The following is a 14,992-nucleotide window of genomic DNA, read 5'->3' as shown; positions in this document are numbered from 1 at the left end:
TGATTTGAATCTTAAAGAAGAAGCCGGGGAGCAGTCTTCCTTTCTTTTTGACGACATTTCTCAACTGTCGTCGGCAAGGTTCACACCTGCGTGGGGAAACCGCAATCGATCTCAAATCCATCGCATTAACCAGTCGACCCACGAATAAAGAACCACACTGACAGCTTCATTTCCCAGGTCTCTCTGCATGTGGAGCTGAGAAATAGTGGGTTATTGCTGGGTTTGTTTGAATACAATCACTTCACAGGTTTCGAATGGGTTACATATCTGCATATGGCGAGTCTGGTTGTTTCATTACGAAAGATGAAATAAACTTTCAGTTAAAAGCAAAAACAGAAATTGCAGGAGCAACTCAGCAGGTCAGGCACCATCGGTGGAAAGAGAATCAGAGAGAATATTTCAGAACTCTGTTTTCTCCCACAGGTACTGCCAAACCTGCTGAGTTTCTCCAGCAGCTCCTCTTTGTGTCTCTGATTCTCAGCACCCGCAGTCCTTTACGTTAGAAATTAAATCAATTCAGCTTCATGTGCAGGAATGAGAATCCTTTCAATTTCCCAAAAAAATGGCAGTGATTTCAAGGCATTTGGAAAAAAAAAGTAAAAGTGACATTAGGAAGAACACTTTCTGGAGCGGAGCTTTGTTGGAACACTGCTGCATGTCTGAGACAGAGATGTGGTCCAGGGAACAGGGTGGCGTGTTAAAGTGACAGGCAACCAGAAGCTCATCGCCTCTGGGTGGGCTCGATTCACCAACCTTTCGATTAAGAGCCGAACGCGCTGACCAATTGCGCCACAGAGACAGGCGGTTACGTGGGCTGCGCCATCGCTTAGGGGAGGCTATTAGTGAATTCATAATTCAGCCTCCCGGCCTCGAATTCCAGTTGTCGTCTATCAGTTTTACTTTTCCATAATAAAGCCTGGGACATTCATTGTGGAGACACCGGGGACAGGCTGGAGGAACTAGCTTTCTTACTCCGGGCCGTCACCCTTCGAGCCTTTCCGTGTTTTGCCTGTTCCCGAGTTCTCTCATTGGCTCGGAGGCGAGAAGGGGTTTGAATTCCTGATGTGCAGGAACGACAATTCTTTCAATGTCTCAGATCAGTTCATGTCCCGAGAACATCAGAGTCAATCTCCCGACCTCTTCAACAAGGGGACGGTGTCTGGACTGTCTCTACTCAGTCGGACAGTTCATCTTTCATTCTCGAAATCCGCTTCCCAAAGAGTTTCTAAAGGTTCACAAAGCTGGAGACTGGGATTTCTGTTTTGCTTCATGAACATTTTTCCATTTCGTAACTGACAATATTTTGCCAAAACATCTTCCCAATTGTACGCCATGATTCATTTCCAGGGATGAGGAATTTCCATTTTGGAGAGACATTCCCAAGGTTGCGAATGTTTGCTTTGGAGCAAAGAAGGTTAACTGGAGATTTCCTGGGGCTGTTGATCATGATGGGAGAAGAAGCGGTGGGAATGGGCAGATTAATGATCAGAAGAATCAATTGCCACTGACCAGAGTCAGTTACCAGAGGACAGGGATTGAAGTTCTTGAATGAAAAGCAGCACTTGTGCCGAATAAACATAGAGAATACTGCAGAAAGCCAACAGGTCGAGCAGCATCTGTGGAAAGGTAAACAGAGCTGACGTTGTGAGGCTGGTACGTTGTTTGTTCACAACCCGACTTTCCTGCATGGCAATCAATTCCCAGACATGAGAAAACTGGATTTTATCGAGACGGGTTTTGTGAAGTTTGAGCGATAATGCAGCCAACAGGAAGTCATTTAAAATCGCCAGTGAAGAAAGCATAGTCAGCAGGTTACCACCCTGAGCGGGGGAGCCCCAAAGGATCTCTACGCCAGCACCTTAAGTGTTCGGCGACAACTACACGCCCAAAGTTGTGGTCTAAAATTTCTCATGGAATGGTTCTAACAGGAAAGGTGAGTATTGGTCTTTTCCTGTCCGCGCCATCGTCCCAACGTATCCTGTTCCCCTGGATTTGATCAGGACAGAGGAGGCTGATGGGAGATCGAACTGAACGACACACATTGATGAGTGATAGAACGGGTGGGAAGGATCCATTCCCATGCATAGAGAGATTAATAATCAGGGCCGAAAATAAGGAGCCACTTCAAGAAATTTGGGGTTCATTCAGCAAAGCTAATGTGGAACTGTTCACAGAAAATTGTGGCTTTCTTTTCGACGACATTTCTCATTTTGTACTCGGCAGGGTTCACACCTGCGTGGGGAAACCGCAACGGATTTCATGTCCATCGCATGAACCACTCGGCCCACGAATACAGAACCACACTGACAACTTCACTTCCCAGGTCTGTCTGCCTGTGGAGCTGAGAAAGAGTGAATCATCGCAGAGTTTGTTTGAATCCAATCACTTCACAGTGATTCGAAAGGAATAAATATCTGCACATGGCGATATGTGTTTCATGTCTAGGTGTTTCATCCCAAAAGGTGAAATGAACTTTCCGTTAAAAACAACACGAGAAATTGCAGGAGGAACTCAGCAGGTCAGGCAACATCTGTGGGAAGAGAATCAGAGATAACATTTCAAAATTCTGTTTTCTCCGACAGGTACTGTCAAACCTGCCGAGTTTCTCTTTTTGTCTCGGCTTCTCAGCATCCGCAGTCCCTTCCGTTAGACATTAATTCAATTCAGAAACCCCTTTGTGGAGAGGATTTCCGTTTGGGGAACATTTTCCTGACCCCATTAAAAGCGTTCAGCTTCGAAGCCAGTGAAGAACAACGAACACACCGCCCCTGGGTGGGCTCGAACCACCAACCTTTCGGTTAACAGCCGAACGCGCTGACCAATTGCGCCACAGAGACAGACGTTGGCGAGGGTTGCACCATCGCTTAGATGAGGCTATTAGTGAATTCATAATTCAGACACCCCGCCTCGAATTACAATTATTGTCTCCCGCGCAGTCTTGCGAGAGATCCCGGCTTTCTTAACTTGACTTGTGCAAAAATGCCCGATTAAACGTCTCAAAAAGAACCTCCGTGAAACGAGGCTGAGCTCCCTGTAGTACGAATTGGACAGGAAGTGAAATGATTGGAGATAGCATTGAACAGGTTGACGTGTTTACTTCCCTAAATTTCTTATCCCTCTGCCAATTGGCACGTGGCTTGGGCAGGAATGTTATTACACACACTGGACCAGTGGGATTTTAACCTGAGCCTCAGGGCTCTATGGGAGACTACAACTGCACCACAAAAAAAACTCTAGTAAATAGGTCCACTTCTGTTGAATGAGAGGAAACAGCTTCCTCCTCAACATGATACACGACCACTGTACCCTCCGTGCCCATTACAATAAATTGAGCCGCCTCCTGTTGAATGAATGAGTGGGAACCCCTCTCTGAGCTCCAAGAAGCGGCGGGCCCGGCTGGAGGCTGGATTTGCTCAAGGCTTGTATCTATTAACTTATTTAAATGGTACCTACTGTATGGGAGTATGGTTTACATTAAAACCGGAGGATCATGTCAGAGTGTTTGTTTATATTTTGCAGTTGTAGTTTATAAAATACACTCCCGGAGGAGCACCTTCTCTGATGCTGCATTTCCTGCCTTCTGCCCTTCCCCCATTTGTTATCTCTCATCTCGATTTTACATTTTCAGTAAAATTTCATTTCACATTAATCAGCCTTGGTATTCACTGTGTATCATTAATTAATCTGTTGGATTGTTGTAAAACAAAATTAATGGTGTAATTTCATTTATGTTGTCTGAGTTTGACATTGAATATGAAGTGTGAATGCTAGTAAGTTGTAAAAATAAATCAAGAACTTGTGCTTTTTAAACAAAAAGAGTTCAATGGTATTACTGGCATTGTCTCCTTGGATGATGATGATTATAGTCTGACCAACAAACCATTTCATGCAGTCACCCAGTTTAATTAAAGTCTTTTGGAAAATAATTCTGGCAGGCAAATATTTATACAACCCAAAATACGGTCGGTAATCATGTGTATTCTTATCTTTTAAGCCGTAACAGATGGCATTGCGTGGCGGGTTGAGACTGAAACTTCGCTGGAAAGAATGTAGATTGATGAGGGAAGTCAAAATGGCAGAGTCTCGGGCCACAATCTATTAGTCCGGCTTGATTGCATGAGTGGTGGTTCTTCAAAAGCACCTTCCAAGTCATGACCTCAACCACCAAGAACAAACAAGTGTAAACACAGGATTCCGACTGCAAGATATATCGCATTGTTTCTTTGTTATTGACCAAAATGCTGGAAATCACTCCTGAACATTGTTGCAGACCACATCATATTTGTGAAGCAATTTAAGAGGCAGTTCGGCACCACCTTTTCAAAGTCAGTTTGGGAAGAGTTGTTGGCACAGCCAATGACATTCACATCTCATGAAATAGTAAGCAAAGAGCCCACAGTGTTGGGAGGCTGTATGTTCGCATGGATAGAGGATTGGCTAACTACCACAGTTGTGGTAAGGGACATGTTCAGGATGACAACTTGTAACTAGTGGTGTACCACAGGAATCAGCACTGGCGCCAACATTATTTACAATATATATACGAATTACTTGGATAAGTAAAGTGAAGGTACTATTGCTAAATTTGCAGAAGACACAGTTGATGTGAAAGCAGGTGGTGAGGATGACATTAGATAGAGGGATTTGGAATCACAACCACGAATCTCTTCATCCACTTTCAGTGAGTAATAGGGAGGCTAATTGGAGGTTGGCCTTTTCAATAGAGTAGAAATGTAGGGAGGTTATAGTGAATCTATGTAAGGCATTAGTCAGGCCACAACTGAATACTGTGAACAGTTTAGGGCCTTTTACCTGAGGAAAGATATATTGGCATTGGAGGCAGTCCAGAGAAGGTTGACCATGATGATACCAGGGATGGAAAGAATGTCTTATGAGGAGAACTGAATAGGTTGGGCCTGTGCTTATTAGAAGTTAGAAGAATTAGAGGTAACCTTATTGTCACGTACAAGATTCTGAGGCGACTTGACAGGCTAGACGTGGAAAAGTGGGTGAGTCTGGGACCAGAGGAAGTAACCTCCAAATAAGAGATTGCATGTTTAGGACAGATAGGAATTTCTCCTGAGGGCAGTAAATCTGTGGAACTTGATACTACAGAGGGCTGTTGAGCCTGGGTTGTTACGTGCATTCAAGGCTGAGATAGATTTTTTTTAACCAGTAAGGGAATTGAGGATTATGGGGAAATGGCAGCAAAATGGAGTAAATGTTTCCCAGAATTATCGTGATCTGAATAAATGGCAGAGTCAACTCAATGGGCTGAATTGAATAGTAAATAGTAAGGAGGAAAAGGATGCAACTGGCAATTACAGACCAGTCAGTGTTGGGAAGCCTAGAGATTGTAGGGAGTTGGTGGCATTTGGGAATTGTTCCTGGATTTAACATCTGGAGTTTCAAATTGATGCTGCTATGGCCCCGATGCAATTTGAAATCAATTTATGTATCTGGAATATAAACTTATCGCTGCTTTGGTGATCTTATCAATTGTCATAAGTACCTATCTTGTTCACTAATAACCTTTTTTTTAAGGAAGGAAATCTTCAGTCCTGTCCCAGTTTGGTGAATGTGTCACCCTTAATCGAAAGTCATGTGGTTGACTCTTAACTGCCCTCTGAATTGGCACTTGGTTATTTTTTGGTAGACCAAGTGTCACGTTCCATGAATGAATAAAGAAAAATATTCAGGACAAGATTGTCAATGTCACTGTCAATGAAGGGAAGATTGTGATCTCGTGATACTGGTTAAGTAGCCCAGAGATCTCGGTCTTCTGAGAACAAAAATTAAAATCCCATCATGGATGCTAGTGGACTTTATTTTCAACGAATAAAAAGATCTGGAAGTGAGAGTTTGTCTCTGTACTGGCAACCAGGAAACCATTATTGGCTAAGACAATGAATTGCAGATGTTGGAGATCAGCAACAAAAGGCACAATTGCTGGGGAAATGCAGCAGGTCTGGCAGCATCTGTGGAAAGAAAACAGTTAATGTTTTGAATCCAGCCTAATTTTGAAGGGCCACCGGACTCAAAACAGTAACACTGCCGTCTCCTCATAGATGCTACCAGAACTGTTATTTTTGTCCAATCATTATAGAGTGTTGTGAAAGTGTTCTTTTAGGGAGGGAAATCTACCACTCACAACCCTACACACGCGTGCACAGGCTCACATCACGTGACTCCAGACCTACTACAATGTGGTTGACTCTCAACTGCCTTCCAGCATGTAGCCAATTGCTCAGTCCAAAGGCCATGAGGGATGGGGAGCAAATGTTGGACGTGCGAGCAACAATCCCATTCCTCAAAATATTTTCTTATATATTATAAAGCATAGGTTAATGAAGGACAACCAAAACCAACTGCTATGGGAAAGTCATGCCCAACTAACCTGATTTGCTTGTACTCATAAATATTGTTTTAAAACCCTCTTCAGAGAGGACATTGGTGCCATCATTGTTGCAATACTGCATGCAATTCTGTGCTTTCTGCTGCAGGAAGGGTGTTGTGAAACTTGAAAGGGTCAGAAAACATTTACAAGGATGCTGCCAGGGTTGGAGGGTTTGAGCTACAGGAAGAGGCTGAATAGACTGGAGCTATTTTCTCTGGAGCTTTGGAGGTTGAGGGGTGACATTAAAGACATTTATAAAATCATGAGGGACATGGGTAGGGTAAATAGGCAAGGTCTTCTCCCTTGGGGTTCGGGGAGTCCAAAATTAGAGGGCATAGGTTTAAGGTTAATGGCAAATGGAGTTTAATATAGATAAGTGTGAGGTCTTACATTTTGTATAGTCAAATCAAGGTAGGAATTTCATGGTGAATGGCAGGACCTTAAGGAGTGTAGTGGAACAGAGGGATCTTGGAGTACATGTTCACAGTTCTCTGAAAGTGGAGTCACAGGTAGAAACGTTTGGCACACTGGCCTTCATCAGTCATGGCATTCAGTATAAAATACCGAATTAGAGCCGAGATAAGCACCAAATAATAACACATACCAACAAACACCAAATCTGTTTCATATGCAGTATTTCAAACCAAGAGATGTAAGGGTGCAGGTTCATAGCTCCTAGAAAGTGGAGTCATGGGTAGACAGGGCAGTGAAGAAGACTTTCGGCATGCTTGCTTTCACCAGTCAGAGCACTGAGTACAGGAGTTGGGATGAATTGTTGCAGCTGTCACAGATTCCACACAACACAAGACGTGACCCTGCCCTCCCCTGACTGACTGTCCCTTTGCATATCAGGGGGAAGACACCCCTTTAATTGTGATGATCAGGAAACAGGCCATCCTTCAAAAAAATGGATTTGTTCACAAATATTTTGACAGAGGAAGGAAGTTGCAGTCTGGGTGAAGATCAATCTTCATTCAGAGAGAGAGAGAGAGGAAGAGCAGCAGCAGATTCAGAAGTTCAGGGTCCAACTTCTGAAAAGACCTTGTCTGATTTGCAGTTGTTCCTGGGCTTGTGATATCGTACTGCAGCATATTGTAGATCTTCAGTAAGAGTGTCAATACTGCACTAAAGATATCCGTTCAGCAACTTGAGTCCATGTGAACTCTTCGTGGAGGTATGCAGTCTGCCCCATAACCCTGTCGGTTTACAGTTACATATAGATCGACACAAAGATCTTTGGGATTGAGAGGAAAGAATGTTCCACAGTAGCTAGAATTACGTTCAGATTTTCTATCATGGACTGACTGTGATGACCCTTGCAATCACTTCACTGGAATATTACAAGAGAAGAATTTGGCGGCAGAAATCTCAGACCAAACATCACATCAAAGTCTGACAGTCACTTGATTCACGAGGACGTGGATATTGATGGCCGTGAAAACAAAGGGGAAAAGGCCTGTCTGCTTAGTTAGGTTTTAAACGTAAGTGTGACTGGAAACTCAGAGTCTCGCATACCCTCACACCAGAGTAGGGACTGGAACAAGCTTTACAGATTGAATGAGTGTTCCAATTATCAGAGGGTTCACCAGTAACACCACACACATGCTGTAAGCGCGAGTGAGTTTTCAACTGATTGTTATGGTCTGAGACAGACGAGGGCACCTGCACCATGGAGAAACCGTGGAAATGTGGGGAGTGTGGGAATGGTTTCCCTTCGCCATCTACACTGGAGATTCATCGGCGTTTGCACACCGGGCAGCGGCTGTTCGCCAGCACTCAGTGCAGGAAAGGCTTCACTCAGTTACACCACCTCCTGGCCCACCAGTGGGTCCACACCAGCAAGAACCCGTTCATCTGCCCCGTGTGTGGGCAGGGCTACACTTAGTCACACCACCTACTGCCGCACCAGCGGATGCACACCGGGGAGAAACCGTTTTCCTGCTCTGTGCACGGGAAGGGCTACACCCAGTCGTATCACCTGCTGCTCAGCTTCCGCTGCCACACTGAGGAGAAGCCGTTCACCTGTCCCGTGTGGAGCAATGACTTCTGTGATTCCTCCACCCTGCGTAAACACCAGGGCATCCACACCAAGGAGCGGCCGTTCACCTGTCCAGTGTATGGAAAGGGCTTCACCCAGTCGTGCAACTTGTGGAGACACCAGCAACTTCATAAGTTAGATGGCGCAGGGATTCGGGTTGGACTCTGCTGTTACCGCTGCTGAGAGTCTCATCTTGAACCCTGTTTAGTGGGTGAAGTGGGAGGGGCAAGGGGTTCCTTTATGCTGAATGGCCGCTCTCTCACCCACTTTACTTCCAGTGGGGGCTGATGCTCTCTGAGCCTGGGATTGCACCTTCCCTACGGAAACAGTCCACAGAAGCGGCTGAAGTGCAGGGAAATCTGAAATAGATACATTTGTCTCTGTCCCATTGAGTCTCCACCACAGTCAATCCAATTGGGCTCTGTCAGTGTTTATGCTCCACCTGAGCCTCCACCCACCCCTTCATCACCATACAGGTATCCCCTGCTTTTGGAAAGTTGACTTTACCCCCTACCCCCTCCCCGCCCAAGCCTGTGCCAATTCTTAATGCTAACTTCGACCTGCTATTTATTGCCGATGCATGGTTTCTGTCCCTGTATTCACCTCCCCTTCATGTGTCTGTCCTGATACACCTTAAGTGTTGCTAAGGTGCCTCTTTCCACTTCGTCCACTGGCAGTGCATTCCAGGCATCCACCATCCAACTGTGTGAAAAATCTTCCCTTTCAATTCTCCCCCTGACTGTCCCCCTCTCGCCTTGAACTTGTGCCCTCTTGTAGTTGACATTTCCACACTGGGGGTGGGGTGGGGGAAGCCTCTGACTATCTAACAGACTATCTGGCCCAACCCCAAACATCCAAAGAATAATCCACACAGACCCATTTCCCTACCCCTATTACTCGACATTTACCCCTGACTAATGTACCTAACATCCACATTCCTGAACACTGTGGGGCAATTTAAGCACGGACAATCCAACTTAACCTGCCAATCCCTGGGCATTGGGGTAATTTAGCATAGCCACTCCACCCGAATCCACACATTTGGATTGTGAGAGGAATCCGGAGGAAACCCATATCGACACAGGGAGAATGTGCAAACTCCACACAGACAGTGACCTGGGACTGAAATCGAACCAGTTTCCCTGGTGCTGTGAGGCATCAGTGCTAATGATTGAGCCACCATGCCACCCCCGTCCAGTCAATCTGTGTGTCTCATCATTTTGTTGAGGTTATCTCTCTGCCCCATCTTCACAGTGAAAATAATCCAGGTTTATCCCATTCTCTGCTCATAATGAGACCTCCAGACCAGGCAGTGTCCTAGTGAACCTTCTCTATACCCTCTCGCAGAGCATCCATGTCCTTCTGGGAGTGTAGGGACCAGAACTGCACGCAATATTCTGAATGTGGCCGGAATAAATAGCTGTAACATAACTCGTCAACTCTTAGACTCAAGGCAAACGTGCTGTGTGCCTTCTTGATCACGTTACCCGCCTGTATTGCCAATTTTGGAGATCTATATGGCCAGATCCCTCTGTATGCGAGTGCTTCTATGTGGTCTGAAATTTATCGTTCAATTATTGTATTTCCTATGTATCTGTACCCAGCTTCACTTTAATTGTGTTCCCCTCTTTATCTCTTTTCCCCCATTCTCACCCCTCCACACATCAGCATATGATAAGATTATAGGAGCAGAAATTATGCCATTCAGCCCATTGAGTCTGCTCCACCATTCAATCATGGCTGATAAGTTTCTCAACCCCATTCTCCCCATAACCTTTGATCCTCTTGATACTCAAGAACCAAGTTATCCCCATCTTAAATGTATTCAACGATCTGGCCTTCACAGCTTTCTGGGGCAGTGAATTCCATAGATACACCACTCTCTGTCTGAAGAAGTTCTCCTTATCTCCGTTCCAAAAGGTCTTCCCTTTACTTGAAGGCTGAGCCCTCGGGTCCTCGTTTCTCCTACCTATGGAAATATTTTCCCAACATCCACTCTGTCTAAGCTGTTCAGTATGCTGTAGGTTTCAATTAGTTCCCTTGTCATCTTCTAAACTCCATTGAATATAGACCCAGAGTCCTCAAATGTTCTTCATATGTTAAGCTTTTCAATCCTGGCACCTTTCTCATCAACCTCCTCTGAACATGTTCCAGGGCCAGTACATCCTTCCTGAGATATGGAGACCAAAACTGTGTACAGTACTCCAATTGTGGCCTGACTGGAACCTGAAAGATCCTCAGAAGTACATCCCTGCTTTTATATTCAAGTCCTGTCAAAATAAATGCCATTGTTGCATTTGCCTTCCTCACTACTGACTCAGCCTGTAAGTTTACCTTGAGAAAATCCTGGGCTAGAAGTCCCAAGTCTCTTTGCTCTTCGGATTTCTGAATTTTCTCCCCATAATCCTTCTGTTCCAGGGTAGCAGCAGAGACTTCCAGACACACTGATTTGTATTCCGGGATATCCAGGGATCTCAAGAACTGCCAGTATCTCAGGAGGAATCGTTATTCTGGGAGGAGGCAGAGAGGAGCGTGGTGTGCACCTGTAAACTCCAGAGCTTCCCAAACTTCACGAGCCAACAATAACTCTTTCTGGACCAAGAAACGAAAGGGCGGACGAGAAACTGTGACACCACAGGAAGTGAAATTAGGCCATTCAGCCCATTGAGTCTGCTCCACCATTCACTCATTCTTGAGTATCAAGGGGCTCAAAGGTTACAGGGAGAATGGGGTTAAGAAAAATATCAACCATGACTGAATGGCAGAGCAGATTCAATACGATAAATGGCTTAATTTCTGCTAATGAACATCCATGGGAAGAAGGAGGCAACACAATAAGTTGTTTCTTGGGACAGGCAAGATAATGTTGTTTAATAATGGTGTGACAAAAGAACAATTAATTCTGCCTGCAGAAGGAAAGCCCTGACATAGAGGGGTTAATTGCATGGCAGGCTGTTTCAAACAGACAGCTAACCCTCAAGGATAAGAAGGTAAGCTGCAGACCTGAGGTCTCCAGCAATGTGAGGTGATGTTAGAGTCTTAAAAACAAAAGTCACACCACAGATTGGAAATTGAGGAAACGCCACCAAACTTCAACTCCAGAATGATGCAGCCGCAGCAGTACTCAGAAGAATAATACTGCATCAAACCCCTGGAACTTCCAGAGATGGGCACCGTCGGTGGAAAACCAGTTAACTTCAGACATCAACTGGGTGATAGCCAAGTTTGGGGAGTGAAGCTGAATGAACTTGAGAGGTTTTATTTGTGGTTGCGACGTGCAATAAAGTGCAAATCATTGTTTCAGCAGTTGATTGTCTGTGCGGTTTCTGAGTCAGGAGCCAAATTAAGGTGATTCACCCACAACCACAACAAGAGGCTTGGATTAATATTGACTCCATTGCATTCAAGAGAATGTTATCAATACTGTTACAAAGCGAAGGCTGAACCCCGCCCCCCCTCCCCCTCACCAAGATCTCAAACTGAAACGTCCAAAGAGTGGCACGTTGCCCTTTAATCTGTAAAGTCAGTGTGATAAGTGGTGTAACCTGCTGTAGTGTTAAAAGTAAATCCCTGACACTTTACAACCGACAATCAGCAATTTATTTAACCAACTCTCACGGTGAACAAATGAACAAAACTACTAACAAACTGAAGAAATCCTTCCTAACTACTGAGTATTCTGGAATAAATCAAGATTCTTCTGGTATGCTTTTCCAATCAATACATGTCCCACTCAGATGACACAAAATAGAATTTAATCTCTCAGATTACAACCAGGTTATGTGTCTTCCGGAATATTCTGCGCCATTTTCTGTCGGGGATGCCTCCTCCGATTCCTCCGTCAGGAATGTCCTTCTCTGTTTTTCTAAATGATGCTTTATCTAATACACAGATGACTGAGACCGCCAATTCTTTATGATAGGATTGGTCCTGTTGTCAAAACTTTAGGATTTAAATTTAATAAATTTTTGGTAGCCAATGGGGCTGATTTAAATTGATTGGTGAAATTGAAAACCTGTTTTCTTGTCCTGCTAACTGTACAGCCTTTTGTTACAAATGTTTCAGTTCAAGTGCTTTTTGTTGTGATCATGTTCCTCCTTTAAGAAGATTACGTTGTTGGTTTATTTTCAGGAGGGGTTGTAAAAGGCTTCCCATTCATCTAGGATTAAGGTTTTCACTAATGGTTAACAGATACTGGCTAAGGCAACAATCCGGGAAAAGGGTTTGACATTTTATTTTTCTAAAACGCTTCTACAATGAAAGGGCAGTTGTCCCATTCTTTTCCCCTGGTTTTGGTTTTGGCAAGCAGTCTGTCTAAAGCTGCTGCAGAAAGACATGTTTTCTGATTCAACAGATGTTTCTGGCTGACTCTAAAGCTTCAGGGAAAATAGTACCAGCGTATTCAACCTCTCCCTGTAGCTCAAACCTTGCAACCCTGGCAACAACCTTCCAAACCTTTTCTGAACCCTTTCAAGTTTCATAATGTCTTAAAAAGACGTCTACTTTGCTCGACTAATGTGGGAGAATTTTCTACATGACGCGTTGTGTCTGAAAGAGCCCTCCCCTGTGCTATGACAGAGCTGCAGTGACTTTCAAAAGCCTGACAAATGCTGTTATCAGTCAAAGATTCATTGGGAGAAGCTTCTCAATCACATCTGTAAATGGAGAAAGTGTTTTTAATAATGAGACATGAATAAAGGCTGCATTAATCTTTTGTTCTGAAGATTTACTCATACATCTCAAAACAGAGCATATGAACCCGGTCAAAAGAAGTCTCGGGAATATAAGACACCACTGTCTATTTGCCGACCAGGACCGACTTTACACAGAAAACATGGACATTTTAAATGAATGGGGTGCCATTCGTTTTAAGATCAGGTGAACTTAAGAGGCACAGCATTGGCTTAGAAAGGAGAGATCCTTGACACACACACAGCCAAAATCATCACTGCCATTATTATCAAATTAGAATTTAGGCTGGATAGGCTGGGATGTTTTTCCACTGGAGCAGAGGAAGTTGAGAGGCAATATTTTCAAACCATGAGGGGTAGATTTGGGTTAATGGTAGCTGTCTCTTCCCTTGAGGAAGGATTTCAAGAGCAAGGACGCGTTTTTATGGTGAGAGGAGAAAGATGGAAGAAAAGATGTGGGGCAAAATATTTACAGAGTGTAGTTCGCCTGGGGAAACAGCTGCCAGTGGAAGTGGTTGAAGCAGGTACATTAACAACATTGAAAAGGCGTTTCAAAAATACATGGGTAGGAAAGCTTTAGAAAGATATGGGCCAAGTGCAGGGAAATGAGGTTAGTGTTGACAAACATTTTGGTCAGCATGGACCAGTTTGGGCTGAAGGGCCTGTCTCTGTGCTATAGTACTCTATGACTGGAATCTCTTTGTAACTCTGACAGTGTTGAGTTTCCACATGAACCAGGATAAAGTGAGGACTGCAAATGCTGGAGATCAGAGTTGAGAGTGTGGTGCTGGAAAAGCACAGCAGGTCAGGCAGCACCCGAGGCGCAGGAGAATCGATGTTTGAGGCATAAGGACATCCAGATGAATATCTCACTAAATCATGCTGAATAAAGTCTGATCTCATTCGTCAACTCTGATGTGGAGGTGCTGGGGGTGGACAGGTCAGAAGTCACACAACACCAGGTGAGAATCCCAATAGATTGATTTGAACTCATGAGCTTTCGAAGCACTGTTCCTTCATCAGGTGAAGTGATGAAGGAGCAGCACTGATGAAGGAGCAATGCTCCCAAAGCTTGGGATTTCAAATAAACCTGTTGGACTGTAAACTGGTGTTGTGTGACTTCTGACTTCAACTTCTTCAACTGCGCATTCATGTGAACTTGATGGGATACTTTATCCAACTCGGCGTAGTTAAATCATATCGCTTGGAGGGTTTCATTTGAAACCTTCCAGGAGGTGAATTCAACAAGATTGAATTATTCAAAGTTACTAAATTCGAAACTTACATCAGGACCGGTAGTCATAGAGAGGTACAGCACGGAAACAGATCCTTCAGTCCAACTCGTCCACGCTGACCAGATATTCTAAATTAATCTAGTCCCATTTGCCAGCACTTGGCCCAAATCCCTCTAACCCTTTCTATTCATGTCCCCAACCAAATGTCTTTTAAATTCTGTAATTCTACCAGTCTCCTCCACTTCCTCTGGCAGCTTATTCCATGCACGCACCACACTCTGCATGAAAAGTTTTCCCTTTCGGTCCCTTTTAAATCCTTCCCCTCTCACTCTAAACCTATGCCCTCTAGTTCTAACAACATACTGATAAATCATTTCTGATGGAGATGTCAACGTTTCGGGTAGAACCCTTCTTCAGTCCTGAGGGATAATACCTGAAATGCTGACTTCTCCACCTGCTGGTGCTGCCTGCCTTATTGTGCCCAGCCTCCTGTTTGTCTATTTTAGATTACAGCATCTGCAGTTTTTTATTTTGTCTCTAATAAATGGTGGAGCAGATTCGATGGGTCAAAATATCCTAACTTCTGCTCCAATGGTCTTGCGGTCGTAGGTTTGTGCGGGTCTTGGGCTCA

At 44.4% G+C, this 14,992-nt stretch overlaps 2 non-coding genes across 2 annotated transcripts; both read right to left on the bottom strand.

Moving 5' to 3' along the window:
- Positions 1-725: 725 nt before the first annotated feature.
- On the bottom strand, positions 726-799 carry trnak-cuu (transfer RNA lysine (anticodon CUU)). Its single transcript has one exon. It is a non-coding gene; the product is annotated as a tRNA-Lys (tRNA).
- A 1,964-nt stretch (positions 800-2,763) lies between these two features.
- Positions 2,764-2,837, bottom strand: trnan-guu (transfer RNA asparagine (anticodon GUU)). The gene has a single exon. It is a non-coding gene; the product is annotated as a tRNA-Asn (tRNA).
- Between the last annotated feature and the right edge of the window lie 12,155 nt (positions 2,838-14,992).

This window comes from Chiloscyllium plagiosum, unplaced genomic scaffold, assembly GCF_037043375.1.
Source record: "Chiloscyllium plagiosum isolate Xiang-an unplaced genomic scaffold, Cpla_swu_hap1 HiC_scaffold_27, whole genome shotgun sequence".
NCBI lineage: Eukaryota > Metazoa > Chordata > Chondrichthyes > Orectolobiformes > Hemiscylliidae > Chiloscyllium > Chiloscyllium plagiosum.
This window is presented reverse-complemented; position numbering and strand designations above follow the sequence as displayed.